Source organism: Leopardus geoffroyi, chromosome A2 (genome assembly GCF_018350155.1).
Source record: "Leopardus geoffroyi isolate Oge1 chromosome A2, O.geoffroyi_Oge1_pat1.0, whole genome shotgun sequence".
Lineage (NCBI taxonomy): Eukaryota > Metazoa > Chordata > Mammalia > Carnivora > Felidae > Leopardus > Leopardus geoffroyi.
Window position 1 is genome coordinate 95,109,672 of NC_059331.1, and position 23,028 is coordinate 95,132,699.

At 38.1% G+C, this 23,028-nt stretch overlaps 1 protein-coding gene across 9 annotated transcripts in view; it reads left to right on the forward strand.

Moving 5' to 3' along the window:
* The window catches only part of CDK14 (cyclin dependent kinase 14), a 616,562-nt gene that overhangs the window by 567,592 nt on the left and 25,942 nt on the right, over positions 1 to 23,028 (forward strand). The window lies entirely within an intron of this gene.

Here is a 23,028-nt window from a genome sequence, read left to right on the forward strand (position 1 = left end):
AGCTAGTATACAACATTATCTACATAGCAGAACATTGGAAACACACTAAATGTCCAATAACAGGTGAATGGTTGAATCAATTATGGTATAGCTGTATGATGTTCGTTAGTTTAACAAGCATTTCCTTTACAGATGTAAAAGTAATCACAGCCAACTGAGATCCAAAACTATAAGGAAGTCTTAACTTTGTGGAGTAGAAATAATAATTATAACTAATATTTATATAATGTTTAGATGCCAGACCCTGTGTAAGTCATGCACTTTAATTACTTATTAAATCCCCAGAACAACCCTAAAGGAGAACTACTATTATTGTCTATATTCATTTTACGCATGAGGCCACTCGGGCAAAGTTAGATTAAGAAACATGCCCAGCTAGGGGCACCTGGGTGGCTCAGTTGGTTGAACCTCTGACTCGATTTCTGCTCAGGTCACCATCCCAGGGTTGTGGGATCAGGCTCTACGCTGAACGTGGAGCCTACTTAAGATTTTCTCTCTCTTTCTCTGCCTCTCTCCCCTTACGCACATGCTCTCGCTCTCTCTCTAAAATAAAAAAAAAATTTTTTTTTTAAAGAGAGAGAAGAAAAGAAACATGCCGGGTTAGTAAGTGGCCAGGCCAGAGTCAGGGGAGAAGAACTGGGGGATTTGTGTGCACTTAGGAAGTAGCATGGACTCAATATGGCCCCTCCAAGTCTCATCTGTGATTTCCTAGACAACTGTAGAAAGGCTTGACTATGCTGCAGATGAATAAAACACATTATTGCAATGTTGGCGTAAGCAGCTGGCCCAAAATATGGATGGAAACTGCCGTACTTGGAGTGAAAAGCCCTTCGATCATCAAGCTTGGCGGTCGAGGCTTCTGCAAGCCCAAAATCCAGTTGCAGGCCACTCTCTGCCTGCCTGCTCTACGCTGCCTGCCGTTATTGAACACAAACTGTGACGCACTGAAGGAATCTGAGATAAATTTGTAAAACATCATGTCAGGTCTTTTCTAGTCCCAGTATCCCCTGGTGATCCAAGGTTGGGGTCTAAAAAATAGAACAGAACAGAGAAGAGGAAGCAACACCAAGTTGCCACAGATACATGTAGAGTGAAGAAGATATTTTTGTTTAAACGACAGACAGCTGAGAAACAGTTATTTGATCCCTGCTGCTTGAGGGACAGTAGGGAAACAAAGGTATTTTTGTGATCACTCTTCAGCATTCCCTGTGTGGCTTGGTTCATACAGTCACAACAAAACCCAAGCTCTAATAATATATTGCAACCGACCACAGATATGTTGCAAGCATTATGCAGAGTAGCAACTAACATTCAGCTTCCTTTTGATTACTTCCAGGCCTGTGACATTTAGGATGCATTGCATTTCTTCTAACCTCAGAGAACTCACAGAGTCAACAGTTTCTAATAATCATGTGCTGACTTAGAAACTGTAAGGAATTGGTGTCATTTATCTGTCTTTCATCACATTGAGGGTGATAGGGTGAGTGAGTATCATATTAGGAGCCCAAAGACATGGGTTTTGGACTAACTCTAATCTCATCACCTACTAGCTGCGACTTTGAGCATGTCACCTAATCTCTGTGAAGCCTCTGGCTCCCTTTCTCTAAAATAAGGATAGAGTTTTGGTCTCTGGAAGCCCCTTTCAACTCTAATATTCTGTGCTAAATCATTATCAGTGAGTTCTGGCTAATAACAGCTTCAAGAGGGAATAACGTTCACATATTCCTCTAAGTAAAATCAGAGAGCAGGAAGACCAAGAAAGTGGAGATCCCAAAGGCTTATAAATGTTTACCCATCGACTGGGAATGGCTTGAATAGTTCTCAAAGTAAGCCACGCACCCCTTTTACTGAAAGGAGAAACGAGACTCTTAACGTGCATTTGAACATTTTAAATGTCTGTTGCCTATGCATTGTTTTGATTTTTAAAGGTCTCTCTATAGCATCATCATACTCAAAGTTAGTCAGTTAGTCATGGCATTATTGAGGAATATAAGCATGATTTTTTTCTTTTTTATCTCACCTAAGTATTTACTAAATTATATTCTGTTACAACATGCTTGAAAATGTGTGGTTTGTAGGTTTGGCCAACAAGTGCATACTTTTTGAGCAAACTAATGTAACGCAAAGAGCGGTTTTCACTGTTTCCTTGTCGGTACCCTTCACTGTTAACTCTACTGAGCCCCACAAACCATCACAAATGAACTGTTTGCCAAATGCCTGTTTCCCTAATCAGGAGGCAACATGTCAGTGACAGCCTTGTGTGTAGAAGGTCTCACGTAGAGTCTCGTGAAATACATATCTGGGTTTCCATACAGAATTTTTTCACAAAAGTCTAACAAATTCATGTAGTCATACCTTAGGAAAGGAAGTGTGTTTGGTAGCTTGAGCCTGCTGCCCATACAGGCCCTGTGTGTCTGCTGTGAAAGACCAAATATCATCCCAGTGGACCTGACCTAGTTGAACATAAATACACCATTGAGGAGCAACTGACTTCAGAATTAATAAAATTTATGAATAAATAGGATGGCCTTGCAAAGTGGCTGAACTTGAAGTGCCTGTTAATTAATTTTTTTAAAGCAATGCAGCAGGCTTTAGCTGCCCTCCTGATGACAAAATCTATGAGATGAAATTGTTTTGTAGAAGGCGGTTGGATGCCTTTCCATTTACATTTTGCAAGATTAGAAAATGAATTTAACCCTGGGGCGCCTGGTGGCTCAGTTGGTTAAGCGTCCGACTTTGGCTCAGGTCACGATCTCACGGTTCTTGGGTTCAATCAAGCCCTGCGTCAGGCTCAGTGCCTACAGCTCAGAGCCTGGAGCCTCCTTCAGATTCTGTACCTCCCTTTCTGTCTCCGGCCCTCCCCTGCTTGTGCTCTGTCTCTCTCAAAAATAAATAAACATTAAAAAAAAATAAATTTAACCAATAATAGGATCATAACACAGAGCCTTATATTTTTTAACCAGATGCTGATCCAGCCTAGAAGCTGATGGTTGGGGCTGGTTTTACCATCCAAGTCATTTGGCATTTTCCCTTTTGGTTTATAAGGTCTCTGAGAACATGGGAATGTGTTTGTAAATGCATCTCAATTTCAGTTTATGTCGTTCATACTCACTGGTTTCTCCAACCTGTTCCAACAACACAGCCCAATCTGCATCTGAAGTGATTACTTATTAAAATTTAGAGAGCTGGGCAGCGTCTGTGCTCCTGGACCTGCTGGTGAAGCTCATTAAAGAATCAATCACCAATGAGGGCATTCATCCACAAGGGCTGGAAAGGAAGCACCCAGATCCTTATTTCACTTGAGAATATAATTCAGAAAAGAGGAATAGTTCTCAGTTCTTGCTCACTGAAGCTCAATTTTGAGAGGTAACCATAAAAGATGAGGCTGAGAATTATAATTGGGTCTTTGGTATAGACAAATTGTACTGTGTCTTTTGATTTTTTTTATTTTAAATTCCCCCTAAAAGGTCACTGGATACAAAGACAATCTCTGAATTTATTGAAGGGAAAGCTACAAAGCTATTCCATGCAGCTCTATAGATGCCTGTTTGTATTTCACACCCTTTTGTCATCCAGTAACAAACAGACAAAATGGAATTCAATCTAAGAATTTCTTTACTGTCTTTTAAAGATTTTCAAGGATTTGTTTCCAAATAATGGTGAAAAAAATTTTCTAATTGAAAAAAGAAAAGACAGAGATCCCCACATTTGCCTCATTATATGGTATCTTTTCTGCATTCAGAATGGCAAATGTTAGAAGTACATTTCACCTAGGTGAATGTAGACATAAGGCCATAAGGATCTTTTCAACTTCCTTGTCTGGGAGGTGCATTTGTGACACGGTGACCATTGCTGAATTCACACTAAAGCAACTCACTACCCAACCAATTGCTATAATGTAGAAAAGGCTATGAACCCACTCTCAATGCCATGTTTCCTTTTGGGCTATTTCCTAGGTAACTAATTAGGTCTCAATCTGATGTCTCAGTTTTGGGTTCTAAACTGACCAAGTGGCCATGATGACATTGCCCCCTCCCCCCCCCCCCCCAGGTAACAGGGGCTTTGGGCTCCTCTGATGCAAAGAGAGGCAGCACAGTGTGTGAATCCTGGGTCAGCTAGTGGGTTGCTTTGCAAAGCACTTTAACTTCTTGGGGTATACTATTCTCATCTCTAAAAAAATGTGGAAAAAATAGTATCTATTTCATAGGTAAGAAACAAAGCCATTTTGTAGAAGGTTGTTGGCTTTTCACACTTTACAAGATTAGAAAATGTACTTGGCCCAAAAGGAGATCATAGTGCAGAACTTAATATTTTTTGTAAGATCAGGTGATCGAGCCTCCAAGCTGATAATTGGGGCCACTTTATACATGCTTATGTGAATTAAGTAAATTAACTTTCATAAAGTGGTTAGAACAGTACCTAGTACATAGTAACCATTTTGTTTGTGTTAGCTGTTGTTATTAATATAAACTCACGTGGTTGCTTATTACAGTAGAGGAGGCCTTTGCAGAAGTCCTAATTGAGAAATAAAATATTAAACAAAATGTTTAAGCTCTTTAAAATTTCACTTTACCTATCAGGCATGGTGCCATTCACCTTATATCCGTTATCTTGTTAAAGACATGATTTCTTGAGGAACATATAAGTTTTCTCTGTTAGAAAGGAATTAAGAGGGGCGCCTGGGTGGCTCAGTCAGCTAAGCATTCGACTCTTGATTTCAGCTCAGGTCATGATCTCACAGTTTCTTGAGTCTGAGCCCCACGTTGGGCTCTGTGCTGACAGCAGGGAGACTGCTTGAGATTCTCCCTCTCTCTACGCCTCTCCCCCACTTGCACTCTCTCTTTCTCAAAATAAATAAGCTTTTTTTAAAAAAGGAATTAAGCAGGGTGCCTGGGTGGCTCAGTTGGTTAAGCGTCCGACTTCAGCTCAGATTATGATCTTGTGATTGGTGAGTTGAAACCCCACGTCAGGCTCTGTGCTGACAGCTCAGAGCCTGGAGCCTCTTCAGACTCTGTGTCTCCCTCTCTCTCTGCCCCTCCCCTGCTCACGCTCTGTGTCCCTCTATCTCTCAATAATAAATAAATGTTAAAAAAATTATTTAAAAAAGGAATTAAGCAATAAGTGTTGAAGGAGTAGGTATTTTCCATTTTTATATGTAGACCAAATATCCATTAATACAAGTTACATTTCATTTTTGAAATACATACATTATACCATCATGCCATATTCCTTTCAACTTTTGAAAAGTCCTTTCTCATTTACGAATCTATTTTTTGTTTACCCATTTTGGGAGGTAGATAGCATAGGTATTGTTATTATTTCCAATTTACAAATGAGGACACTGAAGTTTTATGAAACTGAGGTGAAGTGACCATCCAAGATCGTAAAGCAAGTTCATACTCCAAGGCCACAGTCATAACCCAGACCTCAACTGGGCTGGGCCTCCATCACAGCCCCTGGACTGCTCCATCACACATCTGCTGAGCAGTCATTTCCAAGAGCTGAATAAAACCACCAGCTTTGCACGATTTCCACAGTTATTGATTGTGCCCCTCTTCTTCGTTCATCTTGTGGATAATAAATCCTTCCATTTAAAGACAAGAAGAATTCAGTGTTCAGCTGTGGTCTGCTACACACATGTCCACTTTCCTTACATTTTCTTTGAACAGAACACAGTAAAATCTATTGTACAGCTCACCGGCGTGATATCGCTTTGATAGACACTGAGTGACCTAATATACACACTCCAGTGTACTCTAATCTGTGGTCTCCCAGCTCCCACTCGGCAGGAATTCTGAGATGTTGATGGAACCCCGTGATTTAACAGAGCAGCCGGGCTGCCCTTTCACCCCTCACACTGGTTCTGACAGCTGCCTGCCATGTGTAGAGAAAACCTCACAGGCTGAACCCCTGTCACAGAGTAAAGGTCCTTGAATAAACATACAAGCATGATCATGCTACCACTCTAGAATTAAACTGCTTTTTTAAAAACTGAATTTGCAGCGGGGAAATTTTAGAGCTGAAGATCAGTAGCACCCCCAAAGTGTGCCAAGTACCTTCTCCCCTTTAAAAGTAAAATAAAATAACACACACAGGAAGCCTGGTCTTGTCCACACTCATTTGAGTTAGTTACCTGTCTTTTTCAAATGGATTAAGCCGGTTTGCCATTACCCGGATTTTTCCACTCTGAAAAGTAACAAGCCTGCCAGAGATGATGTGCAGAGCCTCCTGGGTTAGTTAGGAAATTTGATTTGTTTTTAAGCTATCAATTTAATCCACACTGCCTTTTTCCCTTTATCAGGATATTCTTCAGGTAGAAAAGAATGGAAGGAGGCTTTAGGCATGACTACCATCCTAAATATAAAGTTGGTTAAAAAAAAAAAAAATCCCTACTCGGCCCAAATAGCATTGTGCTTTATAATTTATTCTTTTCACATACAGTACCCTGCATTATCATGGCTAATGTTTTCCTGCTGAGCTGCCATCATCTTTTGTCAAGCTGTCAGGGTATTAAATTGATGTACCTTCCACATTTGGATAGAGGTCATTATCCTGTTGCCTGGTTGCATTGCCTCTGCTGAGCAGGTTAACTGCTTGAGGTCTTTCATCTAGATAAATGTTTCGCCAGCACTTTTGCTCTGTGGTGACATGCGCTGTTCCTTAGAGGTCAGATGGTGATGTTATGATAAGTTGTTCCCTGTGTGTTCACAGGTATGGAAAAGACTGGAGTCAAACTTCATCATAGGCCTAAAAATAAGGATAAATGCTTATTTTAGTATATTTCTCCCCACAAACCTGTGGTGCTTTACAACTATGTACCTATGTATTAGTTTTATATACAGAGAAAATATTTGCTCTTAAGTGTTTTATTGTTCAGTCTCGTGAATGATTCGGATAAGTGTGCCAAAATTTGCCCTTTAGTTCTGATGACAATGCAAATAAATGACTCTGTGTGTGTGTGTGTGTGTGTGTGTGTGTAAAAGACCATATGCATTATAAATTTGCAGGTTTTCTAATATAAAATAACATTTAGAATAGTTTAAAGAACACAATATTAATACTGTCCACATAGGAAGACAGTTTTTAAGTGGAAAGATACAATTAGATCATTTCACTTTAGTGAAAATTGATTTGTTAATTAAAAAATCATTTTAGTTGCTTGTGTTTGTATTTTTTTTGAGAGAGAGAAATACAGATATTTATTTGAGGGACAGTTGGGAAGGGGTTGTATTTAATTTTTTATAATGAAGAATATACCAAATAAAAAGGGAAAATGATTTCAGGTAGTATATTATAACCAAGTAACTTTTTTTAAAAAACTGGTTTTTGAATTCCACAGTTTTCAATCCAATTTTTTCCCATCTTTTTTTTTTATTGTGGTAAAATACACATAATGTAAAATTTACCTACTTGCCCACTTTTAAGTGTACAGTTCAGTGGTATAAAATATACTCACAAACCATTACCACCATCCATCTCCAGAACTCTTTTTTTTTTAGGTAGTTTCCCAACTGAAGCAAACTTTCTCTCCGTAGCTACCATGACTAGTGTTATATGAGCTAAAAGGTGATTTTTTTGAGCAAATGGAATAATTTTTTTAATCTTTTTAAAAATATTTATTTTTGAGACAGACAGAGCGTGAGTGAAGGAGAGGCAGAAAGAGAGGGAGACAGAATCCGAAACAGGCTTCAGGCTCTGAGATGTCAGCACCGAGCCCGACTCAGGGCTCAAACCCATGAACCACGGGATCGTGACCTGAGCTGAAATCAGACACTTAACTGAGCCACCCATGCGCCCCAAAATCTTTTTTTTTTGATGTCACTTTAAACTATAGTCTCCTTTGAAATGTAAATACATAATGACACATGGAATTAACTTCCTTGATGCTGTGTCTAATTTTAGCCAAACTGCCTAATTTTAATCTTTTACTAACTTCATTTTATATTGTCTCTTAAAAATATTTTTAGTTTTTTTCTTAATGCATACGATTATTTTCAACAAGTGGCCTAGATTTTAGGTTGTTGTTTTATTATTAAGAGTCAGTTACATACAGCCTACAAATTTTATCATAAAATAAACTTTAAATCCTGCCTAGAGGTACCATCTTATTATTGAACTTGGAGTTAGTGAGGACAAATGCACTGACAAACTTTTTCATTTATTCACTGTTAGGTGGTGTAGAAACAAACATGAGTGAGACAGTGAGAACTCCCTTCAGTGGAAGATTCTATATTCCCTTTTACATCCAGTAATTCTGTCACTATCAATGACAATTCTGTCACCATCAGTGCTGGAAAGCTCAGCACCCTCCATAACGTGCCCTGTCTCTTAACCAGATATGGAGTTAGCCACCAAGGTCTGTCAGTCCTTTCTAAAAATTGTCTTAAAGTCCATTTGCTTTTCTATACTCCTCCTTGTCTTCTAGCCTTAGTTGAGGCCCTCTTTCTTCCTCCTCTGCTTCCGTAATTGTTTCTCTGTCTCTAGTTACTCCTACTCCTATTTCTCACCACCATCCATCTTCCTCACAACTAAGAGAGTTTTCTTTCCAAAACACCAATCTGGTCAGTCACTCCCTTCTCCAGTCAGTCCCACTGGCTGGAGAATGTGGAGCCCTACATAATCTGGCCCTGATTGATCATTCCTGCTTCTCAAAGTAGGATGAATCTGCCCCTCTACACACAAGACTTTTTCCTAATTTCCTATTCTGTCCTAAATCCATTTTCTTGAGAACACCTGCTGCTTCATTCTAATAATAAATACTATTCTTCTAGGGATACACCAACTAACTTAGGGAAAGGGACGCCACCCTCATCTGCCTAAGAGATGCATTTCCAATAAACGTTTAGTTTTATTTTTAATAATTATTTTCAATGTTTTTATATTGTGTCACTTTGATCAGTTTTCTTGGGAAATTTTTGACTAAATTAAAATTCCTGTACATATTTATGCTATAGAGTATGATAGAGTGATAAAGACATTCTAGAATAAGAATGAATTATATTAGGATAAAATTCTATTAGGAAAGTGCAATGGAAGTACAAGATAATGAGGAAAATGTGTGATGTAAAATTTCCAACTGTTAAAGAATAATTTATTCATGTACTTTTTAATGAAGTATGGTAGATCCAATATAGTTATATTCCACTGGACCCACTTTAAAGAATGATGTAGAATCTTTAGCTTAAAATGTCAATATTTTCAATAAGCCAAACATTACATCCTTTGCTACCATTGAAATTTATGATGGGGCGCCTGGGTGGCTCAGTCAGTTAGGTATTGGACTCTTGATTTCAGCTCAGGTCATGATCTCACAGTTCGTGGAATCGAGCCCTGCATTGGGCCCTGCACTGACATTGCAGAGCCTGCTTGGGATTCTCTCTCTCCCTCTCTCTCTCTGTCCCCTCCTCCCTCAAAATAAATAAACATTTTTAAAAAGAAATTTATGGTAAAAATATACTATTTCAACTTTAAAATGTGCAGAGGAATATGTAGTTTAACAAAAGCATTTATGGAGTGGTCAAGCAAAAAAAAAGGATGAAGGCTATTAAAATGATCAGATTTCAATCCTAGAAATGCAACACAAATGTATGGAATGTTGACTCCTTAGACCCTTAAAAGTGTTTTTGATTTCGTTGTTGTTGTTGTTTACTGTTATTTTATTTTAGTGTTATTTTAGTGTTTAGGCAAATTTACTTTCCTCCCAGTTATGCCGAACAATAAGTATTATCCAAAGGCTAATCAGTGACCATCTAGGACATAGGTATTCTGCACATCTCTGTAGCTGGGCCTAAGCCAAAGGACCTCACTGATGCCCAGTGGATGCAGAACTTACTGGATTTCTTATGTGCTTTCCCAACTTTATTAATTCCTGTCCTTGCTGCTGACCTAGCATGAAAGAGACTGGGGCAAGGGTTCAGTGTGATTTGGATTTAGAATTATATATTTGAGAAATCAGTAGTGTCCAACGTTGTCATTAAATATACAACTTTATACCCTTGAATTATTTTTATTGTACTCAAATACCAAGAGTTCATGACCATTTAGTTAAATATGTAATAGGATCATTTGGAATGGATCCAGTCTTCAGATTCTCCTTGTCAGCTAAGATACCAAAATACAACCATATGATTAATTCAACCAGATGACCCCCTCTAGTAAACATCATAGGTGTTATCATAAAAGGTGCTTTGCTAGATGCTTGCAATGCAAAATGCATTATAAATCCACAGCACCCCTGCCTTCAAGGAGTTTACTTAATTTTGATGAAAAGTTTAAATAATAATGCAGTTCATGCTATAGCTTTTAAATAGTCATTAAAGTAGTACTTATTACTTTATTTATTATTTATTCTATGCCTTTAAGTGACAGAAACAAGTTGCAAAGCAGCTATGTATAATACAACTGCATTTCAATAACTAAAATATACTCTATATGCATGGAAATAAGACAGAAAAATATAAGCAAAACGTTAACAGTGTTTTTCTCTAGATCAAGTAGAATTATGGATGAGTTTCATTGCTTTTTTGTTCCTTTGTAACTTCTACAATGAGGAGATCCTTTTAATAATAAAGCTGTTGTCATCAGGCCTGGAGATGACAGAGGTTTTAGGTATGAAGCTATGGGCTGTGAACAAAAGAACAGACTGTGAAGACAAATGGGAGAACCTGATTAGTCAAGTGTTCACTGGCAACCAAGTCCATTTTTTCTGAGAATCCAGGAGGGACTGGAGACAGACATGAACCATCTGTCATGAAGCTTTCATGTGGCATGCACTTGGGCCTTGGCAAGTGCCTAATGGCAGCCAAGTTAGGGTCTATATTTACGACCCTAGTGCCCTATTATCTGCAGCCTCTTTCCAAGATTTCCCTTAGTTTTTCCAATTGCTGAAAAATATTTCGTCACTTTTGCATTCAGGGGCTTAGGAGGTAGGAGGTTGGAATAGAGAGAACTTAGTCTTACAGTTAAGACCTGGCTTCAGCCCCACAAACTGGGGCTGGGAAGTTCCTTAATGTCCTCAGTTTCTATCAGGAAATATCTTTCAGATAAGGATTGTACCACCTGTCACGCCTCCTTAAGGAGAATTTGAGAGAACCAAAAGGAAAAAATGTAGATGGAATGCACTTTTTTTTTCAAGGAAAGACCTATAGAAATATAAGAGATCACATTAGAAAATCTAACTTTACATTGAGAGATTATCCAGAGACTCAGTTTTTACTGACATTTTAGCCAGATCTTATTTCCCTGAAAAGACTGAGGAATAAATTTTGCACCAGAGAGGGAAAGCGTGCATGCATTACCCTCACTGAAGTGCAGCTTTCCACAGCGTATCTGTTTATACGTGACAAGTAAACACCAGCTCTGAGGTTCACGCTGCAAACCTCTAATGCTTAGTTGACTTCTAAGGGATTTAATCAAGCTACAGGATATATGATTCAAAGGCATAAAAAAAAGTAATTAAGAAAAAAAATCCCTCTATGGCAAGGAAAAGGCAGATTGTTTCCATTAATTTTATGAGTAATTTTGTTTTTCTTGGCTGAAAACGAAACCCAGTATGGGGGTGGTGCACAGTGGGAGGGAGGACTTACTGGAACAGCAAGAGGTTTGTGTCACAGACGTGCCTTACTACACAGTCACATAAACACACGTGTGCACACAGACCAGCCGCCACAACTGCAGATACTCAAAGCTGGGCTCTCCCCTTTCCAAGCTGGTTTACCCTCCCAGCTTTTCTTTCCTGGTCTGTGGTCCAGCTCTGCTCTGCTCGCAGTGGCTCTACTCTTCTTTGCTCTGCATTTCCTATAAGCCTGTGAGACCCTCACGTCTTTGCTTTGAATGGTCTCTTGAATTTCTTTGCTTTTCTTCATTCTCTCACCTCACACCTGTATTTCTGGAAGTGTGTCTCTGGGCGCCACCAACCAAACAACAAACATTTATTGAGTGCTTGCCACGACTACAGGCTCCCCCTTGTTCCCTTCCACCCTGATGGTGACACATAATAAGTCTTCCAAAATGCTGTTTGCATCATGTCATTTCCCTTCTCAGTGTTCTAAAGTGACCCTTTATTTCTTTCTATCACCAGTCTAGCCTCTTCTGTTTGGATTTCAACATCCTTCACAGTCTGACTCCATCTTCCTAGATCCCAAAAGTCCCACTTTCTTTCCTGAGACCATTCTCTGTCTCCATGTTTCATTTATTCATTTTCTCCACACTAATTCATTAAACACCTGCTATATATATGCCAGGCATAATGCTAAGTGCCTAATATTAAGATATAGTTCCTTCCATTAGAAGTTCCAAAAGTCTAAAGGTTGGAAATATGACAGGGAAAAATATAACATGATATGGTCACAGTTTCATAATGGTTTGTACAATGTGCTGGGTAAGTTAGAGAGAGGGAAGTGACTGCAGATTCCACCTGAGGCAAGCTGACAGTTTGTCTAGAGGGGCCAAGGAAATTGTCCAGAGGGGACCAAGACCAGACCAAAGAAAGGAGAAAGCTCAAAGTCAAAAACTGGTGTGCCTACCTCACACTCAAAACCTGATCTAAATCCCATGAACAGGAATAAAACTTCAAATGAAGAAGGAGTGAAGAGTCAAATGGAAGGAGAGTCAGAATGGGAACATGTGAGGACAAAAGGGCAGGTGTTGGACAGTCACTGAGAGTAGTGTCAGAATGTGGAGGGCTCATCTTTATTAAATGGTAGGTATTTGGCATAGAAACACCGAATTGTTGGGATGTAGGCGGTAATGAGAACCAACACATGGAAACATTGGATTACTGTGGCTTAAGCACAAAATAGGTGTTGGAAAGGGTTATGATGAGGCAGAAAAGTTGGGGTGTTACTGAGAAGAGTTTTGATTGCCTATTCCAGGCACGTTCATTTTATCCTATATGCAGTTGGGGGTGGGGCCATAAGAAAGGAGGTTAGCCAAGAAGCAGGGTTCAAGCAGGTCATGGGTGAATTCATGACTGACTTTCCAAGACATAAGTTCTAGAGAGGAGCTAGGAGAAGGGAACATCTTTTTCTAATTTGTATAAAGTCACACCTATATTGCATGTGGTAACCCCAATTGTCCTCTGTATTTTAAGAAAAGGACTCTAGCAATAGATATTTGTTAGTGGATTCAGTTAACATTCATTGAGCACTTCCTATATTCTAGACACCATTATAGATCTTGAGGATTCAGTGATAAATAAGACAGACACATCTCCACCCTCAGAGTCCAGAGAAAGTAAGCAGTGATGTTAGAAATCAAAGAACTACTTAGAAAGCTGTTACCCTCCCCTTGGCCTTTCTCCATCCAATTCTACCCACCCTATAAATCCCAGTTCAGTTTTAGCCATCTTCCCCAGCAATAGCCCCTTCCCCAGAGCTCCTAGTTTAAAACTTTTCTTAAAAACTCTGATACTCAACTTTTTTTCTCATTACAGAAATAACATATGTTCAATATACAAATTTAAAAATGATGAAAGTACATAATGTAAAGAGAATATACTTCATAATCTCACTCACTAAATATAACCACTTTCTGTTAGTATTAGTAGAATGGAAAGTCTTATATATTACTTCTGTACAACTACTGATATATCGTTGTCATCATCATCCTCATCTTCATCATTATAAAATGAGCAAATTACTTCCAAAGTTATGGTTTTAGACTTTGTACCTGGAAAGGGCACAGAATTCTGTATTACAACTTCATTGAAATATATTTCACAGAGCGTAAAATTCACCCATTTAAAGTATGCAGTTCAGTGGTTTTTAGTATATTCACAGAGTTGTGCAAACATCACCACAATCTTAATTCCAGAACATTTTCATCACCCTAAAAAGAAACCATGTAGCCATTAGCTGTCACTCCACATTCACATATCCCTACAACCCCCATTACCCCAGACAGCCACTAATCTACTTGCTGTTTCTGTGGATTTGAAATTCTAGACATTTCACATCAATGGAATCATACAATATGTGGTCTTTTGTGACTGGTTTCTTTCACTCAGCATAATGTTTTCAGGGTTCACCTGTGTTGCAGCATGCATCAGTATTCTCTTTCTTTCTTTTCTTTTTTGTTTTCAAAGTAATACTCCATTCTATTCTTAAACGACATTTTATTTCTCCATTCTTCAGTTGGCAGACGTTTGGGTTGTTTCCACTTTTTGGCTATTATGAATAATGTTGCTATGAACATTAAAGTGGCTGCATTATTTAACATTCCCACCAGCAATGTATGAGGATTCCAGTTCCTCCACATTTTCACAGGGTTCCTTTGAAAGAAGGAGCAGCCTCTACCCTGGAATAGAAGGCTCTCAGGTAGGCTGGATAGCTGCTAATTGTCCATTCATTGTACACTGTATATAAAAGTTTTGTCTTCCAAGTTTATGGTAAAGTCTGAAAAACTTCTTTTGAGTCAATCCTTCTCTTTGGGAAAAAAAAAAAAACATTTGTATGGATTAATGTTCCTCACCAGAGGGACACACTTGACTATAGTCTTTCTTTCAGCAATCACACAAATCCAAAGGTGATTTTGTGTGTGTGTGTTTTCTTTAAATTCTGAGACAGAGAAAGAGCCAGAATTTAGATATCAAGAGTCCTGGACCCATAGAATCTGTGATAATTAAAATATTATCTTTGAAGGTTAGTTGGTTATATCCTTTAAGGGAAAAATATGCACATGAGATTTTATATTACTGAAGATTTAACACTCCTGAAAAAACAGAAGTACAATAAGGCTGCAGGAGGAAATACTTTCAAAAGCAGGTTAAAGGTGAAATATTAGCTCAATTAAAGCATGAGAATGGGATCAGGATTAAATGACACATTGGTAGAGAACAGTAGTTATTAAAAACAGTACATAATTATGTCTATGTCATCACATCTCTTTAAATCCACCAAAAGTCAGCTAAAATGATACATGAATTCAGCAAAGTCGCAGGATACAAAATTAATGTACAGAAATCAGTTGCATTCTAATACACTAGTAAGCAACAGAAGGACAAATAAAGAAACTGATCCCATTCATAATTGCACCAAGAAGCATAAAATACCTAAGAATAAACCTAACCAAAGATGTAAAAGATCTGTACGCTGAAAACTATAGAAAACTTACGAAGGAAATTGATACAAAGAAATGGAAAAACATTCCATGCTCATGGATTAGAAGAATAAATATTGTTAAAATGTCAATACTACCCAAAGCTATCTACACATTCAATGCAATCCCAATCAAAATTGCACCAGCAGTCTTCTCAAAGCTAGAACAAGCAATCCTAAAATTTGTATGGAACCACAAAAGACCCTGAATAGCCAAAGTAATTTTGAAGAAGACCAAAGCAGGAGACATCACAATCCCAGACTTTAGCCTCTACTACAAAGCTGTAATCATCAAGACAGCATGGTATTGGCACAAAAACAGACACATAGACCAATGGAATAGGGACTCCAAAATTGGACCCACAAATGTACGGCCAACTAATCTTTGACAAAGCAGGAAAAAATATCCAATGGAAAAAAGACAGTCTCTTTAACAAATGGTGCTGGGAGAACTAGACAGCAACATGCAGAAGAATGAAACTAGACCACTTTCTTACACCATTCACAAAGATAAACTCAAAATGGATGAAGGACCTGAATGTGAGACAGGAAACCACCAAAACCCTAGAGGAGAAAGCAGGAAAAAATATTTCTGACCTCAGTCTCAGCAATTTCTTACTTGACCCATCTCCAAAGGCAAGGGAATTAAAAGCAAAAATGAACTATTGGGACCTCATCAAGATAAAAATCTTCTGCACTGCAAAGGGAACAACCAACAAAACTAAAAGGCAACCGATGGAATGGGAAGAGATATTTGCAAATGACATTTTGGATAAAGGGCTAGTATCCAAAATCGATAAAGAAGTCACTGAACTCCACACCCAAAAAAATAACAATCCACTGGGGCGCCTGGGTGGCGCAGTCGGTTAAGCGTCCGACTTCAGCCAGGTCACGATCTCGCGGTCCGTGAGTTCGAGCCCCGCGTCGGGCTCTGGGCTGATGGCTCAGAGCCTGGAGCCTGTTTCCGATTCTGTGTCTCCCTCTCTCTCTGCCCCTCCCCCGTTCATGCTCTGTCTCTCTCTGTCCCAAAAATAAATAAAAACGTTGAAGAAAAAAATAATTAAAAAAAAAATAACAATCCAGTGAAGAAATGGGCAGAAGACATGAATAGACACTTGTCTAAAGAAGACATCCAGATGGCCAACAGGCGCATGAAAAGATGCTCAGAGTCACTTATCATCAGGGAAATACAAATCAAAACCCCACTGATACCACCTCACGCCAGTCAGAGTGGCTAAAATGAACAAATCAGGAGACTATAGATGCTGGAGAGGATGTGGAGAAATGGGAACCCTCTTGCACTGTTGGTAGGAATGCAAACTGGTGCAGCTGATCTGGAAAACAGTGTGGAGGTTCCTCAAAAAATTAAAACTAGATCTACCCAGCAATAGCACTGCTAGGAATTTACCCAAGGGATACAGGAGTGCTGATGCATAGGGGCACTTGTACCCCAATGTTTACAGCAGCACTTTCAACAATAGCCAAATTATGGAAAGAGCCTAAATGTTCATCAACTGATGAATGGATAAAGAAGATGTGGTTTATATATGCAATAGAATACCACTTGGCAATGAGAAAGAATGAAATCTGGCCATTTGAAGCAACGTGGATGGAACTGGAGAGTGTTATGCTAAGTGAAATAAGTCAGGCAGAGAAAGATACCATATATTTTCACTCATATGTGGATCCTGAGAAACTCAACAGAAGACCAGGGGTAAGGGGAAGGGGAAAAAAAAGTTACAGAGAGGGAAGGAGGCAAACCATCAGCGACTCTTAAATACTGAGAACAAACTGAGGGGTTGATGGGGGGTGGGCAACCAATTTGGCAATAAATTTCATATAATAAATAAATAAATACATAAGTAAATCTGCTTTGGTAGTGCAAATAAATAAACTTTCTAAATCTTTTAAACATAATTCTAATTCTTTTAAACATAATAATAATACTCTTTGTCCTTGTAATAACTTGCTCCATTTTTATTTGAAAATATAGTTAAATACTGTTAAGTACTCCTCCGGTAAGCTCTTTGCCATATGTCCCAATTAAGGCATCCCTCTCTTTTTTCATATTGCAGTTAAGATGCATGAGAATCAATAACAGCTACTTCAGTGTTAGTTCTAAACCCAAACTTTAGTAAGGGCAACTGTCACAAAGAGTATGTGGAAATCTCTTAAGACAGTTAGCAACTTCTTCCAAACATATTTATGAACAGAGTAATGTTCCTTTCACCATTAATCCTATAATTCTTCTCCTTTTTATTTGAAATACCACCTTCATTTGTTAAAGATTGTCATAATTTTCACACCAGAAAGAGTAAGTGAACCAACATCTATCGAGTGATCCCTGAATTCTGAGATTTATTGTCTGAGATTGTAATTTTTTTAAGAAATTTTGTTTCCCATAATGAAATGAAGATTTTAAAGAGTCACACTTGAATTTCTTTTATGTATTTAAACTCATACCTATGATTACTGATGATGAACAATGTAACAAAATGGAAGTGTTAATCAACTCTTGATAGACTTGAGAAGTAGTAGAGACTACTGTTTATCTCTTCCCAAACTAAGCAACTGAAAGCAATATCATAGGAATGACATAGGAAACATACCATTATCATGTTTAGAATAAGAATTTCAGAATCTCTAGTTAAAGTTTTAAATAAAAATTACCAAGTCCAAATCCTTTGACTTGGTGCTCATTATAGAATATGGTTATAAATAAATAGTTATTGGATGAAGACAAGAATTCCATTGCCTTATTGCCTCATACCTCAAAATAAGGTATAACTATGGAACAACAGAATATCATTATGTTGTATAATTGTTGATCACTTTAGAGATAAGAGATTCAAGCCTACTTTCCTTTCTGTAAACAAGAGGATGTCAGTAAGAGCATGTTAAATTTAAAGGGTTCATCTTTAATTTAGTAATGACCAAAGTGCCTTAAAGTATGCAGTTATTTTATTTTATTTTTTCATACATGTGTTTTATGTGTTTGTAGTTAAAGAGGTTGAGTCATATTTGACACTCATGATTATTTCTGTTTTGATGTCCTATCTCTCTATTTCCTCTTTATAATATCAGTTCATCACTAATGCCTTGAATAGATATCATTGTGAAAATAATTCATTTGGATATACAGTGTTCAGCATGAAACATATCTTACTTCTTCCTTTTTTTCTAAACAACTGTCTCTTAAACATAAGGATATTTAGCAAAGCTTCAATTATCTTAAGTTCCATTTCCCCAAATAAGAATGGTATTCATATGAGAATCCCAATTTTTTCACCAGATACCTGGAAATTTTTCTCTTGCCAGAAGGAAGAAACACAAGCAAAAATAAAACACTATAAAGCTTGACAGATGTATCCAACACTATTCATTTAGCATAAAATCATGGGTTTTCTTATATGACTTATAGTATCTTTCTCATTACCTTCTCAAATTCTGTTCTATTACTTTTCAGAAGTGAATCTTCTCTCCTGTCTATATAATTTAAGAGCTAAATGCCATCACAGTGGAATTGGAAAGAGTATGGGATTTGGAGTAAGAAAATCTGGGTGCAGGTTCCAACTTTGCCACTTACTAGTTGTGAGTCCTTAAGTAAATTATGTGTATTCTCCACCGTTCCTTTTCCCCATTGGAATAAAGATGGCAAAACCAACCACTTCACTAGGATTGTTTTAAAGAATTGATAAGTTGCAGTTTTTATCCAAGGACTTATGATCCAAATTATACATCATGGGCATGTATCTTTCAGGATAGGCTAGGTTTTGCTGTGGCTTACCATAACAGATGTTTATTTCTTACTCACATTTTATATCTAATATGAGTCATCGGGGGCTCTGTAAGAGACACAAGCTAACAGAGGCTACATCTCCATATGTCCCTCCTCAGTCACCTTGGCAGGGGAAAGAAATGTGACAAGATGATTACTGGCCCAAGATGAAGCAGCCACGCGGATGTGCATAGTTCATTGGTCAGAGCATGTTGAGTGTCCATGCCTAACTTCCAGAGAAGATAGGAAGGGCATTCCACTGAAGGTACAGAAGACAGAGAACTGGAATTTAGTACATAGTGCACTAATGACTGCCACAGAAATGTTAGCAAACATTAGAGATAACATAAAGTATATCTAGGGAAGGATGAAAAGTCATTCCTGTTATTTCCTTAGATCCCAGAGATATTCAAAAAAAATCCCAAGGGAGGAAAACAAGTCTGGGGGCAAAAATGAGAGCCTTGTGTGAGTGTCAAGCATGGAAAGGAACATAGGTCAAGGATTTCAATAAGAAAAGAAAGTGAGGGAAGAGATGGTGTCAAAGTGAAACCAGCTGGGTCTCACGTGTGTCTTGAGATCAGGCCCCATGCTTCTGGGTCTGAAGAGGGTTGCAAACTGCAGCCCGAGTGAACTCCTCCACAGTCCTCTGTACATCATCACATGTAGTATGTCTGCCCCATGCAGATGGCTTCATAGCCCCTGGACTCCACCTTTGTGCTCAGCTCCTGGTAGTAGGAACTGGTCTCACTGGTTGGTGTCTGGTCTCACTGTTGGCATTGTGTTCTTGTTTTTGGCTTTTGTTGAGGCTTCACAAGCCACTAGAACAATCATAGCAAGGTTTTCTATCCCTCCATTCCCTCAGAACCTCTGAAGAACATTCTGTTTTCTTGTTGCTTAAAAGTAAAGGAAGTGAATCTCCCTATTATTTATACTTTTCATATAAATGAAAAAAGTTTAGATTTCATTATGCCAAATCCAGTTTTTCCTTAAACTTCCTCTACTTTGGCTTAATTTTAGAAGTGTTATGAGTTTGCAAGATGCTTGGGATCCCTTCTATATGTTTAGAATTTCTCTTCAGAATGTTCCCTCAAGAATACCACCAGTTGTCATTCAAATGGTGTGCATGTGTGTATGAGTGCGTTGAGGAGAGGGAGATCAAAGGAAAAAGAAATGCAAAGCTTCAAGAAGGAGAAATGAGGAATGGCCTTGTTGCATCTGATCAGGTACAAAACTGTGGTCAAAATGTATGGATACTTTGAATTTGAAGCTCTTACTCCCTTCTTTATTATCACTCAAGGAAAGAAATGGTATAAAATTAAGTTGAATAAAAGTAAAATTATGTGGATCAGAGAACTAAAGCAATTCTGTGCAAATTCCCCTGGGCAGCCAAACCAGCAAGCAGATCAATGGGAAAGAGCAAGATAGAAGGAGATTTAGGTGTGCTTGCCATGGTGATCTTGTGCTAACTGAGAGAAGAGTCATCCCTGATTCCACACTTTCCTTTTCTCTCCTTAATGGGTTCCTGAAGATCTGCAGGCTCTTCCACACCTGCAGACCACCCCAGGTCCCAGAGAGACACCATAAACCATAAACCTTTCTTGTCTCTTAGGAAAGAAGGAGCAAATAATTCATGTGCCTAGGATGAATAGGGTACAAGTGTAGATAGAATGTAACCAAGAAGATGAAAGTGAGCAAGAGTCATTAGTATGCCAAGCTTCCAGACCAAGTTCTGTTATGCCACAATTCTGAAATGACAAAACCAAAGTAAGACCACAGAAGGCAGATCAGTCTGTAAAGAGCAGATACAGGAGACCATGGGTTGGTCTTCTGATGATAAGAAAAAACACTGTGATTGGTAAGAAAAACAAAACTTTGTCCAGAACATAAGAATATGAAATATTTCTCTAACAGCTGCAGCGTTCTCAACCATAAAATATAAATAAAATGCCTGCCTTTTGCAGGTGGGGGGCCAGAGGCACAATAAATCCTAACTGCTAAGGTGAGTCCTCAGAGAGGATCATTGTCTGCAGGCCTCTCTGAGAGGGAAAACGTAGGTGGCCATATTAGAAACAATTGCAGATTCTTGGCTGATACTATTTTTTACCTTAAAAGGAAAAATAAGAGTTCAGGGTCATTGCCAAAGCTATGAGAAGCTCTCAATAATGTTTATTTTCACAATGATAAAATAAATACGGCATATGAAATAAAGTGAAGAATGGGTACAATGGAATTCATTTCTATTTGTCTGTTATCCTGCATTAATGTTGGTACATCACTGGTAATGACTTTAATAAAGAAGAAAAGAAGCGAAGAATGAAGGATTGTGTCGGGGGAAAGAATCTTTGATTCAGCTCCTCATGTTTCTGAGGATCATCTATTTAGATCCCTATGCTGGGATCCACACCTCCCATTTATGCTTCTCTTGCAGCAGTTGCCTTCATCAGATAGAATGGTCCAGGTTCCATCTTTCTTGAAGGAACACAACCCATAGACTGAATGAGATTTTTGTTTTGTTTTGTTTTGTTTTGTTTTGGTTGGTTGTATTTTGATCATCGAGGGAGAGTGTAGGAAATCATGTAAGCCTTTTCCCCCTTAATAGAAGTCTCCCTAGACTGTGCCAGTTGTCCAAAAGGAATTACCTTCAAGTACTTAACTTTCACAGAAGCTATTTCCTCTGCAGTATGCTCTAAAATTGTGGCTAGATGGTGGAAATGCTCCTTGATGGTTCAACATTCTGACAGTCTAATCCTGAGATCCTTGACTGGGGTCCCTGGACCTACTAATGGAATTCACAAAGTCGGTGAGCCAACTTAGACTGTATGGAAAAAAACCTGACTGTAATTATAAAGATGTCGTTTTCTAGAGAGAATTCTTGGTGTTCACCTGGTTCTTCAGTTTGGCAGTGACTCACAAAGTTTTAAGAATCATCACAGTCCAAGTACTCTGTGCCTGTTCTCCTATTGGCAGTTGCATTTATCAGTGTTTTGCCCACTGAGGAATTGGTGAGAGTAGGAAAGAAGAGGTACATTAAAGACATTTTTTTGTTGGTGAGAAACATCATAATCTCAGATTCTGAATTAAAACTGATGTTTTCTGGGACACCTGGGTGGCCCCGTCGGTTGAGCGTCCAACTTGGGCTCAGGTCATGATCTCACAGGTCATGAGTTCGAGCCCCGTGTCAGGCTCTGTGCTGACGGTTCAGAGAAGCCTGCTTTGGATTCTGTGTCTCCCTCTTTCCCTGCCCGTCCTCCACTCACACTGTGTCTATCTCTCTTTCTCTCAAAATAATAAACATTTAAAAAAATTTTTTTAAAACCTGATATTTTCTGTTACATAGCAATGTGACATTTCCTGTGTAATCTTGTTAAAAACTCATAAAATGATGCAGTTAAGTTTTTTTGCATTTTATTGTAAGATTTACCTTAAAAACATAAATATATATAAGGGTGTAATTAATTACATGTACATTTAGAGGTGAAGTGTACTGATAAATAATAGGATGGATTAATGGATGGATAGAACCATAGGCAGATGAATAGATATATTACAAGGCAAATATGTCAAAATGCAGGATCTATATAGTGGATATGTGGATATTCACTGTATAATTCTTTTGTTTTTCTGTAGGTTTGAAAAAATATGTGATCATGATATTTAGAATGCATGCAACTGTGTTTGAAAATTTTAATAAAATTGTAATAAGTACATAATCATAATATTTAGAGTACACACAATTGTAAAAGGCACCACAGACAGAATAAGAGTGAAAAGGAGTGAATTTTGATTTTACAAAATTTTACAAAATATGATTTTACAGATTTTATCTAAGTTGATTTTACAACTTAGATATTTATTAATTCAATTTGGAGGCAATTCTTAGGGGAACCTGGCTGGCTCAGTCAGTAGAGAATGTGACTCTCGATCTCAGAGTTGTGAGTTCAAGCCCCATGTTGGATGTGGAGCCTACTTCTAAAAATTAAATAAATAAATAATTTGGAGGCAATTCATTAGTACCTAGAAGTAAATGTACATATTTTCAAATTTCAAGTGAAGAGATTTTATATCAAGACGGATTACTGTGATATATGTGTAGTGCTTAGAAAGATAGCCCTCCAAACAGTGACTGTGATTGCATGCATACTTTTCTAACAGAAA